Raw genomic sequence first — 26185 nt, forward strand, 5'->3', positions numbered from 1 at the left:
CTAGTTCAACCACAAGCCATTGAACTTAAGCAAAAATTAATTCATGGTCTGTGTTATGGAGGAGGTCAGACTAGAAGATCACAATAGTTCCTTCTGGCCTTAAAATCTATGAATCAGTCAATCTATTGAGCTTATACAAGACACACATGCTACGAGTATAGCATTTGCCTTTTAGTGACTTATATTCTTGTCCACATAGGTCACGTTTACTTTCATCATTGATGTGGTTTATTTTCTGCATTTCACTTGTTCTGGACAGTGAGACGAGACTAGTAATTTTGACTCTCTGATTCACATGCACAAGCAATAGACTTTTGGGCTAAGGTTCACAATACCACACTGGAGCTTGTAAATCAAACAACAAATGTTTTTATTCCAGTAAACATAATTACTTGTGGGTGTAGATGAGCCCAGGGCCTGCCAACAGTTAAATGAGGGCAACATCTCAAAATCCAAAGAGAGCGAGAGAGGATATACAGGTGATTTCTCATTAAACATTTGCAGTTTCATTTTGATTTGATAATATTTGAGGGAATGTCTACACTTTTAACACTACAGTGTTGCCACTGTATTTCTTCAGTGTAGATGCTACTTGTGTCAATGGCAGGGGTTCTCCTATTGGCATAGGCAATCTACCTCCCCGAGAGGAGTAGTTAGGTTGATGTAAGAATTCTTCCGTCGACCTAGTGCTGTCTCCACCGGCGTTAGGTGTGGATTTTTCACACCCCTGAGAGAAGTAACTATTCAGATGTAAAATTCTAGTATAGACCAGGCCTAGGAGGGTGGTGAAGCACTGGAATGGGTTCCCTAGGGAAGTGGTCAACTCTCCATCCTTAGAGGTTTTTAAGGCCCAGCTTGACAAAGCCCTGGCTGGGATGATTTAGTTGGTGTTGGTCCTGCTTTGAGCAGGGGCTTGGACTAGATACCTCCTGAGGTCTCTTCCAACCTAATCTTCTATGATTCTAAGTCCATGTCTAGCACTTGTACCCACAGATCCTAAAGTGCTTAGCATAGCTAAGTGTCACTAGCCACATTTTACAGATGAGGAAACTGAAGCACAGAATATTTAAGTGACTTGCCCAAGGTCACACACACTGAGTCAGTGGTGGAGCAAGGAATGTTACATAAGCTTTCTGAGTTGCATTTGGTCTTTCCTCGTGGCCCAGAGTGTGCCTCAGTGATCACTCAGACGCTGTGTCCAATGCATTTTCTTGTTGTTTTCCTGTTGGCTGAATTAAATGCAGCACCGAGGCAGCTGTGGAGGGTGGAGTAGGTTTTTATTCCATGCCCTTAGGTGGAGTGGGTTCACAGGGAAAGGAGAAAGCCCCCTGTATACTCTTGGTCCAAGGGAACAAAGGGTTAATCCATGACGTCTTCATTTATTCTGTATTTTAGACCAATCACGAAAAGCGTTCTGGTCATGTGACATGGCATAAAATTGTTATCACCCTGAATTATAAACTTAAAACTACTTGACAACGTCCGTGCAAGGCAGACTCAACTGTGAATGGTTCGGACAGTGTGCTACAGGCACCGTCAGTGGTTCACTGACTGGAGACGATGGAGAACAGGACGTGTCATTTTTATTTGTATTGTACTTTGCCATCCACGTGTCTCCCAATGCCTTGCCACTTCACTGCGTCTTAGCATAACACAAGTAATCCCCCAGGACTGACTTGGCTCTGATACGTTCAGGGAAAACCTCCCAAGAGATATACCAGGGCCTGACTAGCTGTTGTTACTTGCATGGGACTATTCTTTCCCAAGGAACTTTACAGGCTGACCTACCTTTCAGGGGTGTTGTGAATAGAGCGGGGCAGGAAACGTTTTCCTGTCCCACAAGAATTTTCAAGAGTTTAAAAAAAACTGTCCCTTCTCGAGCGTTGACCACAAAGTCAAAAAACCTCGGAAATGTTCAGGAACCGACAATCCAAACAATGTTTCAGTTTGATTTCCAACGTTTAAATTATCTGTAACTTTTAAAAACTAAAAGTGAACTAAAATTTCAAAAGGACAAAATCCTTTGGAAATGGAAATCAAAGGTTTTCCTTCAGAACGTGCCCGAACAGGATGTTCCGCCATTCTTGGAATTTCTTTTTTCCATTTTTTTTTCTCCGCAGAAAGGAAAAATGTGTGAAAACGGACATGTTCCCACAGGAGGTTTCAGTTTCGATGAACTGACGTTTTCCAAAAGTTGTGTTGAAAAATTTCCAGGCAGTGCTAGTTGTAAATTACTCTTTCCAGGGGAGAAATGGAAGCTATGAAGTGAAGTAACTTGCACTACACCACAAAGCACTGGTAAAGCTGGGATTAGAATCTAGGAGCTCCTGGCTTCCAGGCCTGTCTTGACACCACTAGGCAACCCCCTGGCCTACAGCGATTTCTGACATCTCATTGGTAATGTTGGAGAGCGGTCTATTTAGAAACGGTTCCTTTTGTGTGTTGCCCACAGAGATATTGTGCAGCACTTTGTCTCCCCCTAGTGACTGAGGTTTGAGTCTTCTAATGCCTAAAAACTAACAGAGCTGGTCATAGATTATACAAGCAGCAAAGAGTCCTGTGGCACCTTATAGACGTATTGGAGCATGAGCTTTTATGGGTGAATACCCACTTCGTCGGATGCATGTGGTGGAAATTTCCAGAGGCAGGTATAAATATGCAAGCAAGAATCGGGCTGGAGATAACAAGGTTAGTTCAATCAGGGAGGATGAGTCCCTCTTCTAGCAGCTGAGGTGTGATCACCAAGGGAGGAGAAACTGGTTCTGTAGTTGGCAAGCCATTCACAGTCTTTGTTTAATCCTGAGCTGATGGTGTCAAATTTGCAGATGAACTGAAGCTCAGCAGTTTCTCTTTGAAGTCTGGTCCTGAAGTTTTTTTGCTGCAGGATGGTTACCTTTAAATCTGCTATTGTGTGTCCAGGGAGATTGAAGTGTTCTCCTACAGGTTTTTGTATATTGCCATTCCTAATAGCTGATGTGTCCATTTATCCTTTTACATAGGGACTGTCCAGTTTGGCTAATGTACATAGCAGAGGGGCATTGCTGGCATATGATGGCGTATATTACATTGGTGGACATGCAGGTGAATGAACCAGTGATGGTGTGGCTGATCTGGTTAGGTCCTGTGATGTCGCTGGTGTAGATATGTGGGCAGAGTTGGTATCGAGGTTTGTTGCATGGATTGGTTCCTGAGTTAGAGTTACTATGGTGCGGTGTATATTTACTGGTGAGAATATGCTTCAGGTTGGTGGGTTGTCTGTGGGCGAGGATTGGCCTGCCACCTAAGATCTGTGAAAGTGAGGGATCATTGTCCAGGATGGGTTGTAGATCCCTGATGATGCGTTGGAGAGGTTTTAGCTGGGGACTGTATGTGATGGCCAGTGGAGTTCTGTTGGTTTCTTTCCTGGGCTTGTCTTGCAGTAGGAGGCTTCTGGGTACACGTCTGGCTCTGTTGATCTGTTTCCTTATTTCCTTGTGTGGGTATTTTAGTTTTGAGAATGCTTGTTGAAGATTTTGTAGGTGTTGGTCTCTGTCTGCGGGGTTAGAGCAGATACGGTTGTACCTCAGTGCTTGGCTGTAGACAATGGATTGTGTGGTGTGTCCGGGATGGAAGCTGGAGGCATGAAGGTAGGCATAGCGGTCGGTAGGTTTTCGGTATAGGGTGGTGTTAACGTGACCATCACTTATTTGCACCGTGGTGTCTAGGAAGTGGACCTCCCATGTAGATTGGTCCAAGCTGAGGTTGATGGTGGGGTGGAAGCTGTTGAAATCGTGGTGGAATTTTTCCAGAGTCTCCTTCCCAGGGGTCCAGATGATGAAGATGTCATCAAGGTAGCATAGGTAGAGAAGGGACATGAGTGGACGAGAGCTGAGGAAGCATTGTTTCAGGTCAGCCATAAAAATGTTGGCATATTGTGGGGCCATGCGGGTGCCCATAGCGGTGCCACTGATCTACATGTTTATATTGTCATCAAATTTGAAATAGTCATGTGTGAGGATAAAGGCACAGAGCTCAGCAACCAGTTGTGCTGTGGCATCTTCAGGGATACTGTTCCTGACAGCTTGTATTCCATCTGTGTGTGGGATGTTTGTGTAGAGAGCCTCTACATCCATGGTGGCTAGGATGGTGTTTTCTGGAAGGTCACCAATGCATTGTAGTTAGAAGGGTCCACTGTGATCACCTAGCCTGATGTTCTCAAAAACACAGGCCAGGGAACTTCCCTGAATTAATTCCTGTTTGAACTAGGACAGACCTTTTAGAAAAACAGCCAGTTTTGACTTAAAAATTGCCCGTGATGGTGAAGCCACCAGAACCCTTGGTAAATTGTTCCTGTGGTTAATTACCCTCACGGTTAAAAACGTGCACCTTATTTCTAGTCTGAATTTATCTGTTTTCTAGCTCGAGCAATAGAGTCTCATGCTTTTAGATCCAGAGGCTCAGCAGGCAATCCAAGCAGGGTCATTGCTACGAGTTGCATCCTGCATGGGTATTGGAGCTCTCTCCTTCCCTGCTGAGGATGCTAGCACGAAAATGAGTTCTGTGTTTCATGGGAGTTCTTCTGTTCTTCTGTCCTGTCTCGCTCCCCACCTGTAGCCCCGGTCCCTGCTTTGTGACCCCCTGATTGATTCCGCAGCCACCCAACGTGGCATTGGGAGCCCAAGGCGAGGAACGAGCAATAGGCTAACGGGCTTTACGCTGCTGTTGCACCTCCAGGATTATGGGTCCCTCTTGAGTAAAGCAGTGCAGCCCTACGGACTGTGCTCATGGCAGCTTTGAACGTCCACATAAGCCAGACCTAAGTACACTCTGGCCACACCCTAACATGTCCCCTCAAATCACTGGCCGTGGCCCCAGCATGACCCTAGGCTGTAGGGTACGAACAAGCATAGGGCCTGCCAATAAGATCCACCAGCCTTTTAGGAACCCTGAGTCTTCAGTGCTCTGATTCATTTCTGAAGCCAGCTATTGTTCGTTTTGTTCCACGAACTCGTTAGTCTGGCTCTGCGGGAGCTAACCAGGAGCAGGACCTTCCATCTCCGCGTTCCTTTTAGGCAGGCTAAGCTGCCCTCGCAAAATGTTTTCATTAAGTTGATGGGAAGTTGGTGGGGGGAGGGGGTAGAGTTTTCTGTTGAAGCCACTGAATGGCAGGGTTTCATCTCTCACACATAACAAAATCACCCCCCGCTCTCCCTCCGCTCATTAAAGTGGAACTGGAAGAGTGGCAGGAGGAAGTTCCTAATGACTCAGCTCGGGAGTGAGGGACCTGAATGCTTTTATTTTTTTGCTGTGCTGGAGATGGTTTCGCCTTTGATGCATCTGACAGTGGGAAGAGAATGCTGACAGCGAGGGCTGAAAGCAGAGGGGTTAGAGAGGTGGATCCAGGGTAGTTTGACAAGTTCCTTTTCTTTCTTGTCCTGTGCATTCATCTCGAGCCAGGCTCAGGCAGGTAGTTAAAGCAGCTGGTCTTGATAATTCCTCCCTGAGTTTGGGAAGCACAGAACAACGTTGAATGGACTCATACATTTAATTCTATGTATGTCACACTGTTTCCATGTCACTTCTTTTTTTTAATCTGCTTAGGTAGATATAAGATTGTCTTTCTCTGTGGTATCTGAGCACCTCAAATAACTGCGTGGGTAATTAAAAGTGAAATCTGTTTCCAGCTCAAATAAATGCTTTCCGCCACCACACATGTTCACTGACTGGTTCGTCAGACAGATCTTATTTGGATGCATTTAGCTGTTGGGATTTCTTTGGGAAGAATTGCACGGGCTGTGAAGGAAGTGCTGTCTAATGGTGGAAGCTTGGGAATGGGAGCTGAGGCTCCCAGGCTCCAGATCAGACTGGCTTCAGCTTTCAATAGCAGATTTCCAATTCAGAAGAGGCTGCTGCTGCTGATGAATCAATGCAAGCAGTTATCAGAGGGACCGTTGTTGCATTCACATCTTGCTGACTGTTTAAACGCAGACTGTAAAAGCAGCAAAGAATCCTGTGGCACCTTATAGAGTAACTAATTTGTCTGTTAGTCTATAAGGTGCCACAGGATTCTTTGCTGCTTTTACAGATCCAGACTAACACGGCTACCCCTCTGATACTAAACGCAGACTGTATGTGTGGGTATTTAACACATCTACAGTATAGACAGAGGACCTGGTTCTGATCTTGCTTACGTTGGTGTAAGTCAGGAGTGCAAACCACTGGAGTTAGGGTGACCAGATGTCCCGATTTTATAGGGACAGTCCCGATTTTGGGGTCTTTTTCTTATATAGGCTCCTATTACCCCCCACCCCCATCCCGATTTTTCACACTTGCTGTCTGGTCATTCTAACTGGAGTCAATAGAGTTACATTTGTATTAAGCCAAAGTAAGATCAGAATCAGGCTTAATGCACACGTTTGAATAGTATATATAGGGCCCGCTCTCTCAGCTGGTGTAAATCAGCGTCATTCTGTTGAAGTCAATGCAGTTTAAATGGCGTAAAGCCATTGAAAGATCAGAATCAGGTTGCTTATTTGTATGTAACCGCATTCCTTTCCCATTATCAAAAAACGACAGTAGCCCTTGAGTTGATCAGCAGCTAACATAGTTGCTCTCCACCGTAACTATGATGTTAGTCGTGTCGTTGTTTGCATTGTTTGCATTCCAGACGCTATGGTCGGATGCAAATAATTCAAGGGAATACTTGTTTCTGTCACGGCAAGCGGCGTGGAGAAGATGAAGTGAGATAGATCGCTTGAATTCCCTCTTGGCTTGGCTGCATGCGCTCGCTCGTAGTAAAGCTTAAATAGAGAGTGTTTAGGGTATGTTTACACGGCAATAAAGGATGCATGACGTGGCGGCCACGGGCCTGGGTGAGCTCACAGGGCTCGGGCCACGGAGCTAAAACTTGCAGTGTGGAGGATCAGGCTTGGGCTGGAGCCCAGGCTCCATGGTGCCAGGAGGGGGAGGGTCTCAGAGCCTGGGTTTCAGCCCAAGCCTGATCGTCTACACTACTATTTTTAGCCCCACGAACCAAGTCAATCGACCCAGGCACTGCGACTCGGTGCCACGGGGTTTTTACTGCAGTCTAGACGTACCTTTAGCTACCAAAGGGCATTGAGTGTATCCGCAAGAGTAAGCGATTGATTACTTTAGTCACTGTTTCTATTTTAACAGGAAAAATAATTTTGCCTCTTCACCATGTTTAGTGTTTTTTCCCCATGGCTTTTACATAATGGGATGGGGCTATGACCCAATGGAGGCAGTGCAGTCTGGGGGATCTGACACTGGACTGGACTATTCCCAGCTCTGATGCTGCCCTGCTGTGTGACTGTGGGCGAAGGATCCCATGTCTCTGTGCCTCTGTTTCCCCTCCCACCATTTGTCTGGCTGGTCTATTTAGGTTGTAAGTGCTTCAGATTTTAAAGCAGACGTGGGCAAACTACTGCCCGCGGGCCACATCCGGCCCATGAGACCGTCCTGCCTGGCCCCTGAGCTCCCAGCCGGGGAGCCTAGTCCTCGGCCCCGCCACCACCACTCCCACTGGGCAGCGTGGGGAGCGCAGCTGGCTCTGGCCGGGTGTCGCGGCTGCGAGCTCCTGCTGCTGGTAAGAGGTATGGGAGCGGGGGTGGGTTGGGTAAGGGAACGGGGGTCCTGGGGGGCAGTCAGGGAGAAGGGGGCAATTGGATGGAGCGGAGGTTCTGTGGGGGCGGTCAGGGGATGGGGAACAGGGAGGATTGGGAGTGGGAATCCCAGGGGGCCTGTCGGGGGGTGGGGATGTGGATGGGGTTGGGAGGGCAGTCAGGGGTCAGGGCGCGGGGGGGATTGGGTAAGGGAACAGGGGTCCTGGGGGGGCAGTCAGGGAGGAGGGGGCCGTTGGATGGAGTGGCGGTTCTGCGGGGGCGGTCAGGGGATGGGGACCAGGGAGGATTGGGAGTGGGACTCCCAGGGGCCTGTCAGGGGTGGGGATGTGGATGGGGTTGGGAGGGCAGTCAGGGGTCAGGGCGCGGGGGGGGGTTGGATAAGGGAGTGGGGCCCCAGGGGGGTGGTTAGAGGCAAGGGGTCCCAGGAGAGGGCGGTCGGGGACAAGGAGCGGGGGGGATTGGATGGTCCGGGGATTCTGAGAGGGGCAGGCAGGGGGCGGACAGTGGGAGGGGGCAGATGGGGGTGGGGGCCAGGCTGTTTGGGGAGGCACAGCCTTCCCTACCCGGCCCTCCATACAGTTGCGCAACCCCGATGTGGCCCTCGGGCCCAAACCTTTGCCCTCCCCTGTTCTGAAATCCCGGAGAGACGTGCGGTGCTGGGTGGCTGAGCGACTGGTAGGAATAATGAGCCTTTCACAGCTCCGGTACTGGTCCCGATCCAACCCCGCTTGGTTGATGGAGAGTCAAGGCTCTTTGGTGGCCTTTGTAAAATGAGTTGGTGTCTGAGTTCATGTCCCAGCGAATCTCCTCAGCTCAGTTAGCATCTATCTACAAGCTACCTATTGATATCTCACACGCACACCCCCTCAAACACTGTAGTATCTGATTGTCTTCAAATATCTGTAAGACAGTGGTCCCCAATCTGTGGGGTGCGCCCCCAAGTCCCGCTCTGTCCCCAGCTCTGCTCCAGCCCAGCCCTGGCCCTGGCTCCCGGCCGCAGCTCCACTCCCAGCTCCGTCCCCAGCTGTGGCCCCGGCGTCAGCTCCTGGCCTGGCCACAGAATCAACCCCCTTAACCATGTCCACACCCCACCCTGCCCGGGAGCCCTGGCCCCAGTTCTCACCGTGTCTCCTGGGGTGGGGGTGCGGACAGGGTAAAGCGGGGATGAGATGTGAAAAGTTTGGGAACCACTGCTGTAAGGAAAAGTAACAATACCAACCTCTCTCTTTCTTCCTTCCCAGCCTGTAGAAGAATTGGACTGGTTTACGGGAGCTGTGTATGGTTTTGCTTATGTTAATGATTGTAGGAGCTATTGGCCACTTGGGTACCAAGTTAAACAAAGGTTCGATGAGCTTTTGAAAAGTTTCACCTGTTTTCAGTATGCGCCCCCGTGACTCAGTGGGTGTGGAGTGTCGGTGTATGAGTGTGAAAGGGACTGGAGGAGCTGTGTGGAAAGGAATAACTGAGGCCAGGTCGAGTCTAAGAAATGTTCGGTTCTGAAGGTGGTTAGTTCCATGTCCATGCTTGCCTCTTGCAGGAATGCGTTCAATACTCTAGCTCCAGCTCCTGGGGAAGAAAAGTCCGTCTCCTATGCTCATGAGCCTCCTCTTGTTGGTAAACAGGGTCATGCTCCAGAGGACCGGGGCTGTCATGGGGAATTCACAATGAGGGAGGGATGAGCTGAGGTAGCCATGGCCAATCCCATGGAGGGCTTTGAATGTCAGGACAGAGCCCATCCACTGGGCTCTGGATTCAGAAGTGGCTGTAGTCCCACCTCCCACAGAGAAACCCAATAGCCTAGGAAAACCGCTCCATTACTCAGGCTTCATGCTGGCTCAAGGATTTAGCCCCGTGCTCTTGCCTACTGCTTGTGCTCTGCAGGTAGTATCCAGATAGCCATATCTTTGTCAATTCAAACTCCGTTTTTTCCCCCAACCAAGCCAAAGCATGAGTCCCTGTCCGGGACCGTGCCCAGGCCAAGTTTCACATTTCAGACAACTGTAGCTCTGATGAAGAATGCATGGCTTGAGTTCTTCTCGGCTCACATCCTTCTTGCCCTCCCATAGCTCTTGTGGCTGATGAGATTTTGTTCAACGTTTCCCTTTGGGCAGAGACCGTGCTTGGCAAATTTCAGCATGAAAGGTGAAGGTGGGTGAATGTTCTGAGTGCATGGGGTGAAGCAGAAGCTGTTTGTTAATTTTCCTGTAAGCAACCACACTCATAATGTCTTGCTTTTACATAACATCCGCTGCCCCCGACTGCTTTACAAACTGCGGTGTTGACCTCCATGCACCGCTGAGATACACCCACCCACAGAGTGAGGGGGCAGCAGGCAGCATTCAACAATAGGGACATGTTGGACAAAACCCTGAAAGTGCCTTCCCATGCAGAATCTTGTTTTTTAAGGTCTCATTCCCCGAATACATGGAGAAGCCGAGTCCCAGGCAATTTATTATCTCAGCTGAGTTATCCCTGCGAGGATTCAAACCTGTAACGCCAGGGAATCCCAGTTCTATTACACCTGATCCTTAGGCAGGTAAATCATTGTCACCTCCAGCTCTGATGAGTCACCCTGAATCATGGAATCTGGGAAGGGACATTGGGAGCAATTGATAAACTAAACTGTGCCACTGGCAAATCATATGTGACCATAGATCACATCCACAGTGAGATGGCGGCGGAGCGGGCTATGGAAAGCAGCATGATTTAGGAGCAGAAAGAACCTGGGAGCAGATTGATAATTTTGATGAAAGAGACAAGAAAACCCAGTGAGACTCCTAGAGTAGATGATCGATTACCACAAAGTATGTTCATCTCGTCTGTCCTGTATAAATAAGAAGGGGGGGGGAGGACTTTGATAGGATTCTTGAACTCGCTGAAATTAGCTTTCATGGAGCCTGTGTGAGCAGCCCAAACCCCAAGTGGGACAGCACTGGTATTGTGTTCTGGGTTACCCCAGGTGTCTGGGGTGAATCACTACTGCCATCCCTCCAGCGGAGGGAGCCCTGTCTGAGACCACCAGGGGGCACTCTCCCCCGCCACCAGCTGCCGGCAATACAGCACTCCGCTCCAGGCTTCTTGAACTCTCTCCCTCCGCAGGCTAGCAATTCACACCCTCTCACATTGCTGTTCTCGAGCATCCCGCCCTTTATCTTCTGGACCCCTGCAATGTACGCAGATCCGTTGCCTCCAGTGCACCCCAGTTCGCTGATTTCATCTCAGTCCAATGCTGTCTTTGGCACAAGGCATTTAGATGTGTCTATTAGTAAAACCAAATCAATGTCTACTTGGCAGAGCTTAAGACCGAAATTCAAATAAAAGCAAATATAAGGATTTGGAAACATAAGGTCACAGGTAAAGGCAAAACATAAGATGCAAGTTATAGCTGATACGTTATTAATAAAGTTACTTTCTTGTCTAATAAGGTATCTCTCACCCAACGGTTATTCCTTGCAGCGCTTGTCCAGTCTCAAGAACTGCTTTGCAACCTAATATTCCCATATCTCATAAACTATAAACATCTCGCAATGACCCCGACAATCAGCTGTTTTTTAACTCTCGGCAGAGACCGCACACGACCCCCTTCGGTGTAATACTGACCAAATGGTTGGACACAAATGTAGTCTATCTTCCAGGGCAGGCCTGGACCTGTCTGTGCCACAGGTGTGACACTAGAAACCCTATTCTGATTCCCGGTGAAAATGTAGGCCCTATAATAATTAGCGCAGGAGAGTTACCCAGCAGTGCTGGGTTCAGTCGCTGGCTCTGACGTAGACCCCCCCATGTGATCGTGGACAAGTCACGTATGGGGGGAGAGATAGCTCAGTGATTTGAGCATTGGCCTGCTAAACCCAGGGTTGTGAGGGGAACTGGGGTAAAAATCTGTCTGGGGATTGGTCCTCCTTTGAGCAGGGGGTTGGACTAGATGACCTCCTGAGGTCCCTTCCAACCCTGATGTTTTATGATTCTATGATCTCTCTGTGCCTCAGTTCCCCTTCTTTGAAATAGGAATAACATTTCCTTTCTCTCACTCTTTGTCTGTCCTTGTCTATTCAGACTGTAAGCTCTTTACGGCGAGGACTGTCTCTTATTGTGTACGAACAGTGCCTCACGCAATGCGACCCTGATCTCAACTGAAGCCTCTAGTTACTACTGTAAAGATAAATGACAATAATAAGTAGGAGCCAGGCCTCTTGGGTGGAGCTGGGTCAATAATGGATTGTTCAATGTGAACGCAATTTCAAAAAGGGAGAAAAAAAAATTTGGGTGAGCCTGAAAACACAAATTTTTGGGCAATTAAAAAGTTGAAAAATGTTTCATTTCCGGTCAAATAAAACATTTTGGGTCGACGACCTTTTTTTTTTAATTTCTCAAAATAAAATGGAGAGGCCATTTTGAAATAAAAAGGCGTCTCACATCAAACAAATCGAGAGCTTTTGTTCTGAAAATGTCAGAATGAAACATTTTGACTTTTGCCCATTTGGGGGTGTTTGGAACGAACGCCTGGGCAAAATCGACAGACATGCGTGAAATGTTTTGGCATCCCTGACTCTGCCATTCTGGCCCAATCCAAAGTCTTGTTTGAAAAATTACACTCCAGTCTCATTCTGGGTTCTATCCACCGCGCTCTCTACCTTGCTGTGTAGCCATGGGCAAGACACTTGGGCACCTAACTCCCATTGATCTCAACAGAAGTCAGGTGCCTAAATCCCTTGACGAGCTGGGCTTTCACCTCTTGCTAGATTGACCCATCTGCTAAATATTGATCATTAGAAGTGGTTGAATGAGAATGTATTGGTAAATAACTTACTCTAGGATTGATTGGGAGGAAATGACTGTGCATAATTCATTTGAATATTATTTGACCTCCAATAGAACTGGTCAAATATCATGAATAATATATTTGATGGAGGGAAATCCTGGAATAAATGCATTACTATAATCCAGCCAGTTCTGCTGGTAATTCACACTTACCTGCCCCTTTGCACTTTTAACAAACAAAGCTCTTCAGAGAGGTGTAATCCGTTCTAGGTATTTATAGCACGCTCAGTGCCCTGTCTCTACAAACCTTCCCGGCACAGAGTAGCTGCTCCAAAGCTGCTTTGCATGCTGCTACTCTCCGCTTAGCGCTGAACAATGAAATCTTTGTCAAATTACATTACTGGTGACAAGAGGGTTTGGCAGCCCTCTAGGTTGAAAGGACAGAGGATCCCATTCGTCATGGCTTCTAGGGACAAGCTGATTTCTGTCATCAGTCTAACGCAAAGGGGTAGCTTTCAAGTCTCTGCTTGCAGCAGGGCCGGGGTGAGGGAGATGAAGACCCTTTAGGCCTGAGGCAAACGAAACGGGTAACTTCTGTGGACTCACACAGCCTTAAACTAGCCAGCCAGTTGGCAATGCGGATTTCTGTCGGGGGATGCCCTGCATTCCCCGTTGCCTTGAGAGTATGGCAATTCTAAACTAGAGCCCACACGCTACCCTCTGTGGTCTGCATTCGCACATCACAGACAGCAGGAGCAAAGGAGGCATTAACCAGAGGGGAATCAGATGCTAACGCCACTTGGAAGAGGACTTGAGTTTGTATTTTGGAGATGTGTTTAGAGAATAAACAGCAGAGGCGTTTATCATTCTTCAGGGGAGGGAGATCCATTCATTCAGGAAATCAGTAGTCCACTCACGTCATTTAAACTGGCCTAACTTTAGGTGCAGGAGAATTCCTCTCCTCTGCTTATCCAAGCAGAAACTCTGTCTGAGCGAAGCCAGTGGAAGGTGCATAAAGGACATGAGCAAGTGAAGCTTATTTAGTGGTGACTTCAGGTCAATGTGCACAGCAATTTATTAGTGTTTCACGGATGTGCCTTGTCTAAGCATTTACTCTCATCAGTGTGGATGCAAAAATCCTCTGGTCAGCTGCACAGAATTCCCCCATTAGTCAGAGGGTTTACATGCAGTGAGCATTTGGCTGAGCTGGGAAGGCAGTTCAGTTAACAGGAGGGCAAGAGAGCCTGTGCAAAAAAGTAAAGACGTATCGTCATTTGGATCAGGCACTTCAGAAGAGAGCGGGGACTGATCTAAGCATGAGAAAGGGAGCTGGGGAATCTCCTGAGTTCTCATCCCAGCTCTGATACTGACTCCCTAAGTGGCTTCGGGCAAGTCACTTAACCTCTCCGCCTCAATTTCTGCAGCTAACTGCGCGTGAACACTAGCCTGTTGGGCGAAACCCCAGGATTCAACACCCTCTCTTAGCTCAGATGTTGTTCACTCGGCTGGTGTACAGGTCCTCTGGCTGTATTTGTGTCACTTAGATAAACTGCACACACTGGTCACTGCAGCTTGTAAGAGAGGAAAATCAGCTACATCCAAATGAATGGTGGGAAAGAGATGCCATCAAATGCTTTCTTTAAAGGCAAGATCTCTGCAAGGCTTTTATATGTCCAGGCAAGGTAGACCTTTCCTTGTCAATTAAACAGAAGTGTCTGATTTTGTTTTCTACTCATGAGCACTTGAAAGTGTCCATCTGCGTCACAAGATAGAGACTCACACTCTTGCTTAACCAGGAGGCATCTATTAAAGAAAATAGCTACAACTACAGCCATCAGCCGGCCCCCACAGGATGAGTTCCAGCTTTGGCTTCCATATTTGCCAATGTTCACACCCTGTCTGAAACTCTCTGCAGCGCACACAGGCATCCCCTGTTGGACTAGATGATCTCCTGAGGTCCCTTCCACAGGGCCAGCTCCAGGCACCAGCATTCCAAGCTGGTGCTTGGGGCGGCATTCTGCAAGGGGCAGCAGTCCCTGTGTTTTTGCCCCAAAGCAGCACACCGAATTGCCACCGCGGACGGCGGGGGCAGTCCGTGCGCCTTTAGGGCGGCAGGCGCATTTCCTCGGTGGCGGCAATTCGCCAGCAGCTTCTATGTTCAGCTGTCCACGGCGGCTTCAGCTAAATATAGAAGCTGCCGCCGAATTGCCGCCGCCGGGGACACGCGCCTGCCGCCCTAAGGGCACAGGGACTGCCCCCGCTGTCCGGCGGCAATTCGGCCGTTGCTTGGGGCGGCGAAAACTGTAGAGCCGGCCCTGCCCTTCCCACCCTGATATTCTATGATTAGTCGGGGATTGGTCCTGCTCTGAGCAGGGGGTTGGACTAGATGACCTTGTGAGGTCCCTTCCAACCCTGAGATTCTATGATATCCAGTGGCTGAAAAATATACTCCAAGTGCACAGATCATTTCGATCTTCAAGCAGGCATCTGTTTTTTTACTCACAAGTTTGGGAGTGGCGATGCAATGCTGGCTTGGCAAGGACTAATGGCTGTGTTAAAGTCTCTAAGCATCCCCCATGTGAACTAGATGTTTCTACTGGCTTAAGCACACTTAAGTTGAGTTGAGAGCCCATATAATGTAGAAAAGTGCTGTCTTCTCTCCAGCCAGCTGTGGTGCTCTGTGCTTTACTGTATAATACTGGCCTTTGAAAATCGGGCCATATGCTTTCAGGATCTGATCGGACTTTTATGGTTAGCTTGGTACCAAATGACTGAAAAGCCAAAGGACCTGTGATGCCGCAGTGCAACACAGTGTCTGTGTGCAGGGTGGGTAGCTGGGCTTAGAACGGACTCAAAGAACAGAGGATGTACACACTTTGGAACCTTACCCGAGCTTTCCTCTGGCTAGGAATGGCCGATGAGTAAGACAAAGAGGCAGAGTTATCAATAGTCAAGAGCTGGCAAATGTTGACGTGGATAGGCGATGGAGCTAATGTGCAGGGGTGTGTGTGTGTGTGTGTGTGTGTGTGTGTGTGTGTGTGTGTGTGTGTGTGTGTGTGTGTGTGTGTGTGTGAGAGAGAGAGAAATGCACAGCTCCACAGAGTGCTTCTCACCAAGACCTTCATTTAAATAAAGAAAACAGCTGAGAAATGAACATTGCGATTCTTTACGATTAGTCGCATGTTGAAATGGACAATGCGTTTGAGCAAGTGTGTGTCGTCGTGCCCTTCCTTGCATGGTCACCCATCCTCATTGCAGCCGTGTGTGTCCTCCTCTCCACAGATGCCAGGGCACAGCTGAATTTTAACTTTGTGCCTGGAGTCTGCTCTGCAGCCCGGCAGAATGATCATTCATGGATTCTCCCCAGCCAAGCGGGGTTGCCCTGGTACAGGTGCAGGTGCAGTTTAGCTGTGGCTTTAATGTTGTGGTGTGTTTGGAGCCAGATGAGGTACAGGTAACTGGAGGATCAATAATGCTGAGGTTTGACTGGACTATCGTCTGGTGTGCACAGGACTCAGGGAGGATGTCTGAACTCAGCATGGGCATCCTATAAGATCTTAAAATTGGACCTTAACCATAGCAAACATGGTATTTCAGCTTTGCTCGGTGACAAATTGCTCCCGGATTGGACATTTGATCATGCCATTTATTTTTGTGTTGCATCTTCCAGCCAAAAATCTTGCAGAATCTCTCAGCTGATTGCAATCCAAACACCTAAATCCAGCACTTAGGCACCTGCTAGAAAACCTGACGGCAGAGGGACAGTAGGACACAGAAATATTTTATGTTCCTCAAAGCCCAAAAAATGGCTCCTCTACGGCAAGACCTAGAGGTCAGGCCAGCACTTTCCACTTCCAAGGTACAAGTCTCCACTTTTCTGCTTGTATGTCTGCCCTCCCCCCAACCCAGCAATGGCACGACCCATCTTCCCGCCCTTTCTAGTAGATGATCCCTGCCTCTCCGGTCGGAATAGAGGATCTCAGTGCTGCCCAGTGCAATATACCATGTGACTGTTTTAATGACCATGGGGAGCAAGGCTACAGTTCATCCTTCTAAGTGTAAATGGAAACAAAAATACAGGGAGACAAATTCTCCTCCCATTTGCACTCCACGGTGCCCCTTGGCTTCCTTTGGGCTATGCGCTGTATAAATCAGGGGTTGGCAACCTTTCAGAAGTAGGGCGCCGAGTCTTCATTATTCACTCTGATTTGACCAGCAGATGGAGGGACGTGATCATTCCCCTCTATTCAGCACTGGTGAGGCCTCATTTGGAGTACTGTGTCCAGTTTTGGGCCCCACACTACAAGAAGGATGTGGAAAAATTGGAAAGAGTCCAGCGGAGGGCAACAAAAATGATTAGGGGGCTGGAGCACATGACTTATGAGAAGAGGCTGAGGGAACTGAGATTGTTTAGCCTGCAGAAGAGAAGAATGAGGGGGGATTTGATAGCTGCTTTCAACTACCTGAAAGGGGGTTCCAAAGAGGATGGATCTAGACTGTTCTCAGTGGTAGAAGATGACAGAACAAGGAGTAATGGTCTCAAGTTGCAGAGGGGGAGGTTTAGGTTGGACATTAGGAAATATCTTTTTCACTAGCAGGGTGGTGAAGAACTGAAATGGGTTACCTAGTGAGGTGGTGGAATCTCCTTCCTTAGAGGTTTTTAAGGTCAGGCTTGACAAAGCCCTGGCTGGGATGATTTAGTTGGGTTTGGTCCTGCTTTGAGCAGGGGGTTGGACTAGATGACCTCCTGATTCTATGATTTAAGGTTTCACGGACCAGTCATACATTGTAACGTTTTTAGAAGGTCTCTTTCTATAAGTCTATAATATAGAACTAAACTATTGTTGTATGTAAAGTAAATAAGGTTTTTAAAATGTTTATGAAGCTTCATTTAAAATTAAATTAAAATGCAGAGCCCACCGGATTGGTGGCCGGGACCCGGGCTGTGTGAGTGCCACTGAAAATCAGCTCGTGTGCCGCCTTTGGCATGCGTGTTATAGGTTGCCTACCCCTGGTATAAATCAAGATAGGCTCTGGATGGTGCTATCTGCTGCCCTAAGGTGTCAAGGGCTAAACCTGCTGTGATTCTCTGTGGTTCTCTGGGAAGGATGCTCATCACTCTGCTGTGTGACTCCAGAACGTGAGCCAAGCCGCTGTTAATATATGTCCTGCTTCTGCAAAGCTAAAAATAGCTGTGATCTGAGCCCATCCTTCCAGGATTTCACAGCCAGCCACACCATTTGATTTCTGTATACTATAAACATGGCAAAATGCGGGGACACATTCATCGCCGGTGGAACTCCCTGACTTCAGTGGCCTGGCCCCCGGGCTGAATTTGGCTCATCGCTGCTAGACGCAAGTACGGTGTGTGTGTGTGTGTGTGTGTGTGTGTGGTGTCTAACGCGGCGATGTGCTGTTAGCGGGAGTGGGTGGCTGCAGTGTCAATGAGCATGGCATGCAGCTGTGGATCATTACAGAAATGCACCCGCCGATTTTGGCTGGACCCTAAGCGACCCTGTCTTGAACCTGAGCATTATTGTCACTTGTGCTGGGAATAGGGTGACCAGATATCCCGATTGTATAGGGACAGTCCCGATTTTTGGGTCTTTTTCTTATATAGGCTCCTATTACCCCCGACCCGATTTTTCACATTTGCTGTCTGGTCACCCTAGCTGGGGAGGAGGGGAAGGGACGTGATTAGCATATGCATGTGCGGTCTACCGCCCTCTACTGGAGTATGAGAAATCCTGCAGTTCATATAGGAGCGCTGTCTCTCCAGCACTGATAATCCTCCTCTCGTGTGAGCTGGACTCTGGTAGTATGCTCTGCCTGCTTGTATGAAACTCCAACTAGTGGGAAAGGGAGCTCCGTGCCTAGGCAGGGAACTCTATCAGAGATTAAATAGGCCATGTGGCTAGGAGGGGAGCGTGTTTCTTTAACAGTATGCCTGCGCCAGAGGTTCTGCTCCTGTTTTAATGGGGATGAATTGATTGCCAGTCGGCTAGCACATCCATTAAGGTTACTCTAGACATGCAGCAAACATTTGTTCCAAGACACAAACATTCATGATTTAGCCTAGGACTCAGCCGAGTGTAAACCGCAAACACTGTGGTGCGTCTGGACTGTTTTACAGACACGTTAGCTAAGTCGAGTTCATTGGTGCTCAGGCAGGAGCAAAACCTCCAGTCTAGACTTGCCCTAAGAGTACGTCTGCACTGCAGTCCTAGGATGCGATTGCAACTTGTGTCGACGTACCCGAGCCACCTTTCATCTAGCTAGCCCAGGTACTGGAGCAGTGAAGCTGCAGCAACACAATCTTGAGTGGAGGCTGTCCAAGCCCACCTGAAACCCTGGGTAATTACTCGGCAGTTAACCAATGCAGAAGTCTGTTCTCGGGCTTCAGTGCTGTGGTACTGGAGCTAGCTACATCAAAGCTATCTCAGGTATGTCTGCATGTGCAGCAGTCGTACCCCCAGAGTGTAATGTGGAGTAGGGAGACCAGATGTCCTGATTTTATAGGGACTGTCCCGATATTTGGGGCTTTGTCTTACACAGGTGCCTATTACCCCTCCGCACAAACACACACCCATCCCGATTTTTCTGATCACCCTAGTGTGGACACAGCCAGTGTGTGATAACAGAGCAACCCCTTCGGCTAATCAAGTGGCCGGTGTGTTTCGGAGCGGAAGGTCCTGAACTCAAAACCCACGGCCAGCAGTGTGAAAGTCTAATGAATTGAGTTGTGTACTGCTGCCCTCTACTGTCCAAAATAAAAAATGTTAAACTGTGCATCATGGTCCTTGTTAGAGCTTCAAGAAACATGTGAAAAGTTTTCTGTGATACTTCTCAAGAAAACCGGAATATTTTCATTTACTTTGGAACTTGTCATGAGATTTTTCAGGTTTGATGACAAACCTAAAGGGAACCAAAAAAAATGTTTTTGTCTCTCGCCCATCCCCTTCTGTCCTTTTTTTCCCACTGAACAAGGCGGAGAAGGGCCAACTCCACCCACCCACCCAATGTTTTCATTTTCTTTGGAAAAAATTTTGATGAAAAATAGCAACCAGTTCTAGTCCCTAGGCTACTGGCAGCTAACATGAATTCTCCTTTAATTCCACTGGTAGAGGCTTGTGCTTCTAGAGAAGGAGGACCTGAATTTTATCTTCCACTAGTCCCCACCTCCTCCTTTTTGTGCCATGAAGCTGCATGATCTGCACGGGGCCATTCCTAAGTGACCGTGACTTTGTTACAGCATTATGCATTTAAACAAGGATGAACATTGCAGATGGAGGTTTCAGCAGAGCTGCGTGTCTGTCTATTGTTTTGGAGTTACTGCTCAAAGCACAGCAACTGTTGGCCATGTGTCTTTGTTTCAACCAAATCAAAGCCCTTTTCCACTAAGGGTTCTATTAAGGAAAGCAACAGGAAACCCAGATTCTGTGCCAGGAGAGCTTGCCTGGGGACAGGAATGCACAAGGCATATGTGGTTTTGTTAATCCTCCCGTTTCCCAAACCCGAGATCTCCTTCACAGCAGCGGTGTGTCTGATTTGTGGCTATTGTTGTTCTGATCTTTTAAATTACTCGTGAGCATGAAACAATCAAATGGGACAATGCTAAGATTCAGCCCATGGTTCTAGAATGGAGCGTTGTTCCCTGCTCCCGGCTATGCAGTCTGCAGGTCTTGTTGGCCTCGCTCGCTGCCTAATCGCAGATAGGGTGACCAGATGTCCCGATTTTATAGGGACGGACCCGATTTTTGGGTCTTTTTCTTATATAGGATCCTATTACGCCCCCACCTCTGTCCCAATTTTTCACACTTGATGTCTGGTCGCCCTAATCGCAGACCAAATGTGAGTGGAGAAGCCGTCGCAGGAGAGCTTCCCCATGCTGAGCAAAGGTGCCAGAGGGGGAGAAAAAACACCCCTCCGTCCTTGCTCCTGATAGGGATGGAGAACTGTGAGCCTGTCAGGGTGATAGGGCTGGCTGCAGCCCTGACCCCTCCCTAGGGTCTGAGTGCACCTCCCTCAGGCCCCAAGCCTTCACCTCTCTCAGGGTGGGATCCTGTGACCAGGCCTTGGGCTACAGCACCCTGGGTGTGGATCGAGCCCTACAGGTCCAAATGGGTTCAGACACCTGTGGTACTTCCCTTTGGGAGCCTGTGACTAATGACAGTGACCCAAACCAGCCTTCTTAAAACCAAAGTATTGCTTAGTCTAAACAGTAGGAACAAAGCTAAGATAAAAGGATTTTTAAAACAACAAATGGTCTATACCTACTGCGCTAGGCAGGCCTATCTTACCCCAGACTCCCAACCTCTGAGGTTGTGGTCTCAGTCAGTCCCCTTAAATCTCTCTCCCCAAGTCCCTGAAGGCCTGTCTTTAAATTCAGCCAAAGTTCTTTGTTCTCTCCGCTCACAGCCTTGGACCTGCTGCCCAAAGCCAGTCTGGTGAGCTCCACAGGGAGTTGAGCCAGAACCTCAAAGCAAAAGACCCATAGAATCAGGTGTAGGACTGGAAGGGACCTCAATAGGTCATCTAGTCCAGTCCCCTGCACTCAAGGCAGAACTAAGTATTATCTAGACCATCCCTGACAGTTGCTTGTCCAACCTGCTCTTAAAAATCTCCAATGACAGAGATTCCACAACCTCCGTAGGCAATTTATTCCAGTGCTTAATCACCCCAACAGTTAGGAAGTTTTTCCTAATGTACAACCTAAATCCCTTTGCTGCAATTTAAGCCCATTGCTTCTTAACCTATCCTCAGGGGTTAACAAGAACGAATTTTCACTCTCCTCCTTGTAACAACCTTTTAGATCCTTGAAAACCGTTATCATGCCCCTCCCCACGCCCCATCTTCTCTTCTCCAGACTAAACAAACTCAGTTTTTTCCTCAGAGGTCATGTTTTCTAGACCCTTAATCATTTTTGTTGCTCTCCTCTGGACTTTCTCCAATTTGTCCCCATCTTTCCTGAAATGTGGCACCCAGAAATGGACACAATACTCCAGTTGAGGCCTAATCAGCGCAGAGCAGAGCAGAAGAATGACTTCTCGCGTCTTGCTTACAACACTCCTGCTAATACATCCCAGAATGATGTTTGCTTTTTTTTGCAACAGTGTTACACTGTTGACTCATATTTAACTTGTGATCCATTATAGCCCCCAGATCCCTCTCCAGAGTACTCCTTCATAGGCAGTCATTTCCCATTTTGCCTGTGTGCAATTGATGGTTCCTTCCTAAGTCTCTTAAGTGTTTTTAGAGGGATGACTATCTGAGGCCACTGTACTCCTTCCTGGCTGCAAGCTGTCAGTTTCTTCTTAACATAACTCTGTTTTCATACAGTAGCCCCCCTTACAACACTCAGATAAACCTATAGTATTCATAAATTATTACAGGAAGCTCCAAATCAATCACAGAGCTATTGGTGTAGGTTGACTTGCAGAGAGCCACTAGGTGATGATGAGCTATCCCTGGGTTAGAACAACGCAAGCACCACAACACAGTGTCAGGTCATCATCCACCTTCAATATTTTGTGGCTCTTGTAATGGAATCTTAAACTGTATTCTACTGTACAGCCACTAGGTGATGCTGTGTGTAAAAGACCTTATTTAAAGTTAACCTTAGCCATACTGGCAGAGCATTAAAGGACACATCTGATGTTGTACTGGGTTAGCAATTGGCCTCCCCCTCTGGCTCAATGGGAGGCCGCAGCGCCTCACTACGTCACTGGGGCACTGCCCAGCATCAGGGAATTAGCAAATCAAGTGCCAGAGTCTGAGGCCCCTTGGGCAGGGTAGGGCAGAACAGCAAAGCAGTCTAGGTAGCTCTCACCCTCAGGCAGGGCAGGGCAGCAAGCAGTCTAATGCCTGTCCTCCTGGCTTAGGCACACAGCAGACAAATGCAGGCCTCTTGGTCTAAGGTGAGTAGGCAGCCACCTCAGGGGTAGGGCAACCGCAGAGGATAGGGGGACCCAGACCCACCCTACTCCACCAGGTCCCAGCCAGGGCCCTGAGAGTGGTGCAGGGCTCTACCACTGGGTCAGCAGGGATCTCACCGAAACATGCTGACTTGGGTTCCAACCGCAAAACAGGACCAAAGTCTGGTTTCCCTGGGCTACTTCCTACCACAGTCTGGAAAAGGGGTTCTGTATTGCATGGGTCCTCTGCCTTGCCAGGGTATTCAGCTTCCAGCAATCCTGGTCGCTCGAGATTAATTGTGTAGACAGATCCTAAAGATTTCTCTGGTAAGGCAAGCTGGTTGCCTGCCATATTTGCTCTTCTTTCTGCACATCGGGATAATTTGTTCCTGCGCCCTCAATAAGGGTGCTTTAAAATACAGCCAGATTTCCTGGACTCCTTGCCCCCTCATATTAGCTCCCCAGGGGATCCTGGCCATCAGTTCCCTAAGGGAGTCAAAGTCAGCTTTTCTAAACCCCAGGGTCTGTATTCTGCTGCTCTCCTTTCTTCCTTTTGGCAGGATCCTGAACTCGATCATCTCATGGTCACTGCTGCCCAGTTTGCCACCCATTTCTACTTCTCCTACCAATTCTTCCCTGTTTGTGAGCAGCAGATCAAGAGGAGCATGGCCCCTAGTTGGTTCCTCCAGCACTTGCACCAGGAAGTTGCCCGCAAACACTCTCCAAAAACTTCCTGGATTGGCTGTGCACTGCTATATTGCTCTCCTAGCAGATGTCAGGGTGATTGAAGTCCCCCATTAGAACCAGGGCGTGTGATCTGGAAACTTCTGTTAGTTGTCCAAAGACAGATGTCGTGGTGGGCTTCTGCTGTAGACAACCAGACCAGGAGGATGAAGTAGACAAACTTTATCCTCCTGGTCTGGTTGTCTATAGCAGAGGCCCACCACAACATCACCCTTGTTGCTCTTGCCTCTAAACTTAACCCAAAGACTCTCAACAGTGATCCAGTCATGTGAGTTACTCCACCAAGTCTCTGTTATTCTAATCACATCATAGTTCCTTGACTGTGCCAGGACTTCCAATTCTTCCTGCTTGTTTCCCAGGCTTCTTGCGTTCGTGTACAGGCATCTAAGATAACTAGCCAATTGACCTATTTTCTCAGTATGAATCAGGAGGCCTCCCCTATTGCACCCTCCTCCTTGTGTTTCCTCCCGGTATCCCACTTCCCCACTTGCCTCTGGGTTTAGGTCACCATTCCCCAGCGAACCTAGTTTAAAGTTCTTCTCACTAGGTTAGCAAGCCTGCCTGCGAAGATGCTCTTCCCTCTCTTTGTTAGGTGGATCCCATCTCTTCCTAGCAATCCTTCTTCCTGGAACAACATCCCATGGTCAAAGAATCCAAACCCCTCTCTCCAACACCATCTGCGTAACCACGCATTTACCTCCACATTTCGATGGTCCCTACCTGGGCCTTTTCCTTCAACAGGGAGAATGGACGCAAAAACGACTTGCGCCTCAAACTCCTTTTATCCTTCTTCCCAGAGCCATGTAACCTGCAGTGACCCGCTCAAGGTCATTCTTGGCAGTATTGTTGGTGCCCATGTGGAGAAGTAGGAAGGGGTAGCAGTCGAAGGGCTTGATCAGTCTTGGCAGACACTCAGTCATATCCTGAATTCTAGCTCCAGGCAAGCAGAACACTTCTCAAATTTCCCAGTCTGGACAGCAGATGAATGACACCATCCCCCTTAGGAGGGAGTCTCCAACCACCACCACCCATTTCCTCCTCTTGGGAGCGGTGTTCGTGGAACCCCTATCCCTAGGACAATGCATCCCATGCCTTCTGGCCGATGGGGTCTCCTTCTGATCTCTTCCCTCAGATAACTCTTCCAAACCATTCTCCTCCGTAGTACCTGTGCAGAGAGCCTGAAAACAGTCTCTTACCTCTACCTGCATTGGTTCTCCTCTTTCTTCTTCTGGAAGTCACATGCTGCCAATTTTCTTCCCTGTTATGCACTGCCCTCTCAGATTCTTCAGCATGCTGTGCCTGCAGTCACCAAAAGCTGACTTCTGTCCAGAAAATCTTCCTTTTCTCTGATGCAACGCAGAGTTGATATTTGGATCTCTAGACCTTTAACCTTCTCTTCCAATATGGATACCAGCTTGCACTTCGTACAGACGAAGTCTCTTCTATCGTCTGGGAAAAGACAAACATGGCACATCCTGTGCAGGTCACAACAACTGATCACTCACTATCCATGTCTTCCTTCTAAGGGCCTCTTCAGATGTTGTATTTACTGCTCACAGAAGCCTGAAAGGCAAAAAAACCTCTGCGGGAACTCCCTATGTTTCCCTGTCCTCTGCTCATAAAAACAACAAGGAGTCTGGTGGCACCTTAAAGACTAACAGCTTTATTTGGGCATAAGCTTTCGTGGGTAAAAAACCCACTTCTTCAGATGCATGGAGTGAAATCTGTTCACTGCTCACTTGGTTCACAACTGGCTGCTTTTTTATAAGACTGCTGGCTCAAAGCAGGTGGCCCGGCTCAAAGCCTTCCCTCCAATCAACCACTCAAGGCTCACCTGGAACAAAGCACTCCCAATTCCCACTTTTCAGACACACAAACACGCGGTCAAACAGTCCCTGCAACTAGCTCCAGTCAAACCAAGGGTCACAGCAGACAGACACTCGGATATTCACCCCACCAGCTCACAACAGAGCCCCCTTAATACAGCACTCACCTTAGTGCCTCTCGGACAGTTCCCTCTCTGAAAGTCCCTCTGTTTGCCTGTCCTCTGTTTGCTGTTTCCACAGCAGTGGATCAGTAAAACATTATCTCTACCAGATTATAGATTGAAAATAATATTTCTTGAAAACAAATGGAAGTTCATAGAATCAAAGAATCTCAGGGTTGGAAGGGACCTCAGGAGGTGATCCAGTCCAACCCCCTGCTCAAAGCAGGACCAATCCCAACTAAATCAAGTTAAATAGTTATTCCTGCAAAAATGTCTCATTTCATGTTTGCACATATGATTTTGTCACCTATAGGACATATATTGAAAAACTGCAGTTTTGTCTTAACAGAGCTCTCTCCTTGGCTTCAGAAGGGGCAGAGTTGGCCAGTGCTGAGCTCTTTTGAAAATATCATGTCTAAAGTAATGAATTGTAGAAATTTAGAAAATAATATCCAGTGCGCAGCAAAACTTTGCAGGTGGCTCTCCAGCTCTGAGTAATTTACAGGTCCAATCCTGGAAAGTGCAGAGGAACGATTGAGTTTTGCAGGATTTAAACCCCTCAGGGGACATCTACACTGCAAAACAAACAAACCCCAAACCCACAGCAGAGCCCAGCACAACTGACCCAAGCTCACAGGGCTCATGCTACGGAGTTAAAAATAGCAGTGTAAACATTCTCGCTTGGGCTGGAGCCTGGGTTCTCAGACCCAGACCTCACGATAGGTTTCAGAGCCCATGCTCCAGCCCTCGCTAGGACATTTACACTGCTATTTTTAGCACTGTAGCTGAAGCACCAGGTTCCTGAGTCAGCTAACCCTGGCTCTGGGACTTGCTGCCATGGGGCTATTTTTGCAGTGTAGACGTACCCTCGGAGTCTCTAAAGTATAAACCAGCTTGTTTTCTGTTCAATGGTGTTCTGGACAAATAACCTAAACACATCTCAGGAATGGTCTAGATATGAGTGCAGGGGACTGGATTAGATGACCTCTCGAGGTCCCTTCCAGTCTTATTATTCTATGATTATTCACTGTTTACTCTTAAGTGATAGGTGATTAAAGCAATTAATTGAGCTAAGGGTAATTATACTATGAAGCTAGACAAGGTTACTGGGCAGTACAGAACAGAGGATGCTGTATATGAGAGGGACTATGTCAGAT

General features: G+C 48.1%; 1 protein-coding gene across 4 annotated transcripts in view; it reads left to right on the forward strand.

Annotated features, from left to right (window-relative positions):
• Positions 1-26185, forward strand: part of LOC120399959 (XK-related protein 6) — a 121657-nt gene that overhangs the window by 64679 nt on the left and 30793 nt on the right. The gene's annotated exons all lie outside the window — the stretch shown is intronic.

This window comes from Mauremys reevesii, linkage group 3 (assembly GCF_016161935.1).
Source record: "Mauremys reevesii isolate NIE-2019 linkage group 3, ASM1616193v1, whole genome shotgun sequence".
Classification (NCBI taxonomy): Eukaryota; Metazoa; Chordata; order Testudines; family Geoemydidae; genus Mauremys; species Mauremys reevesii.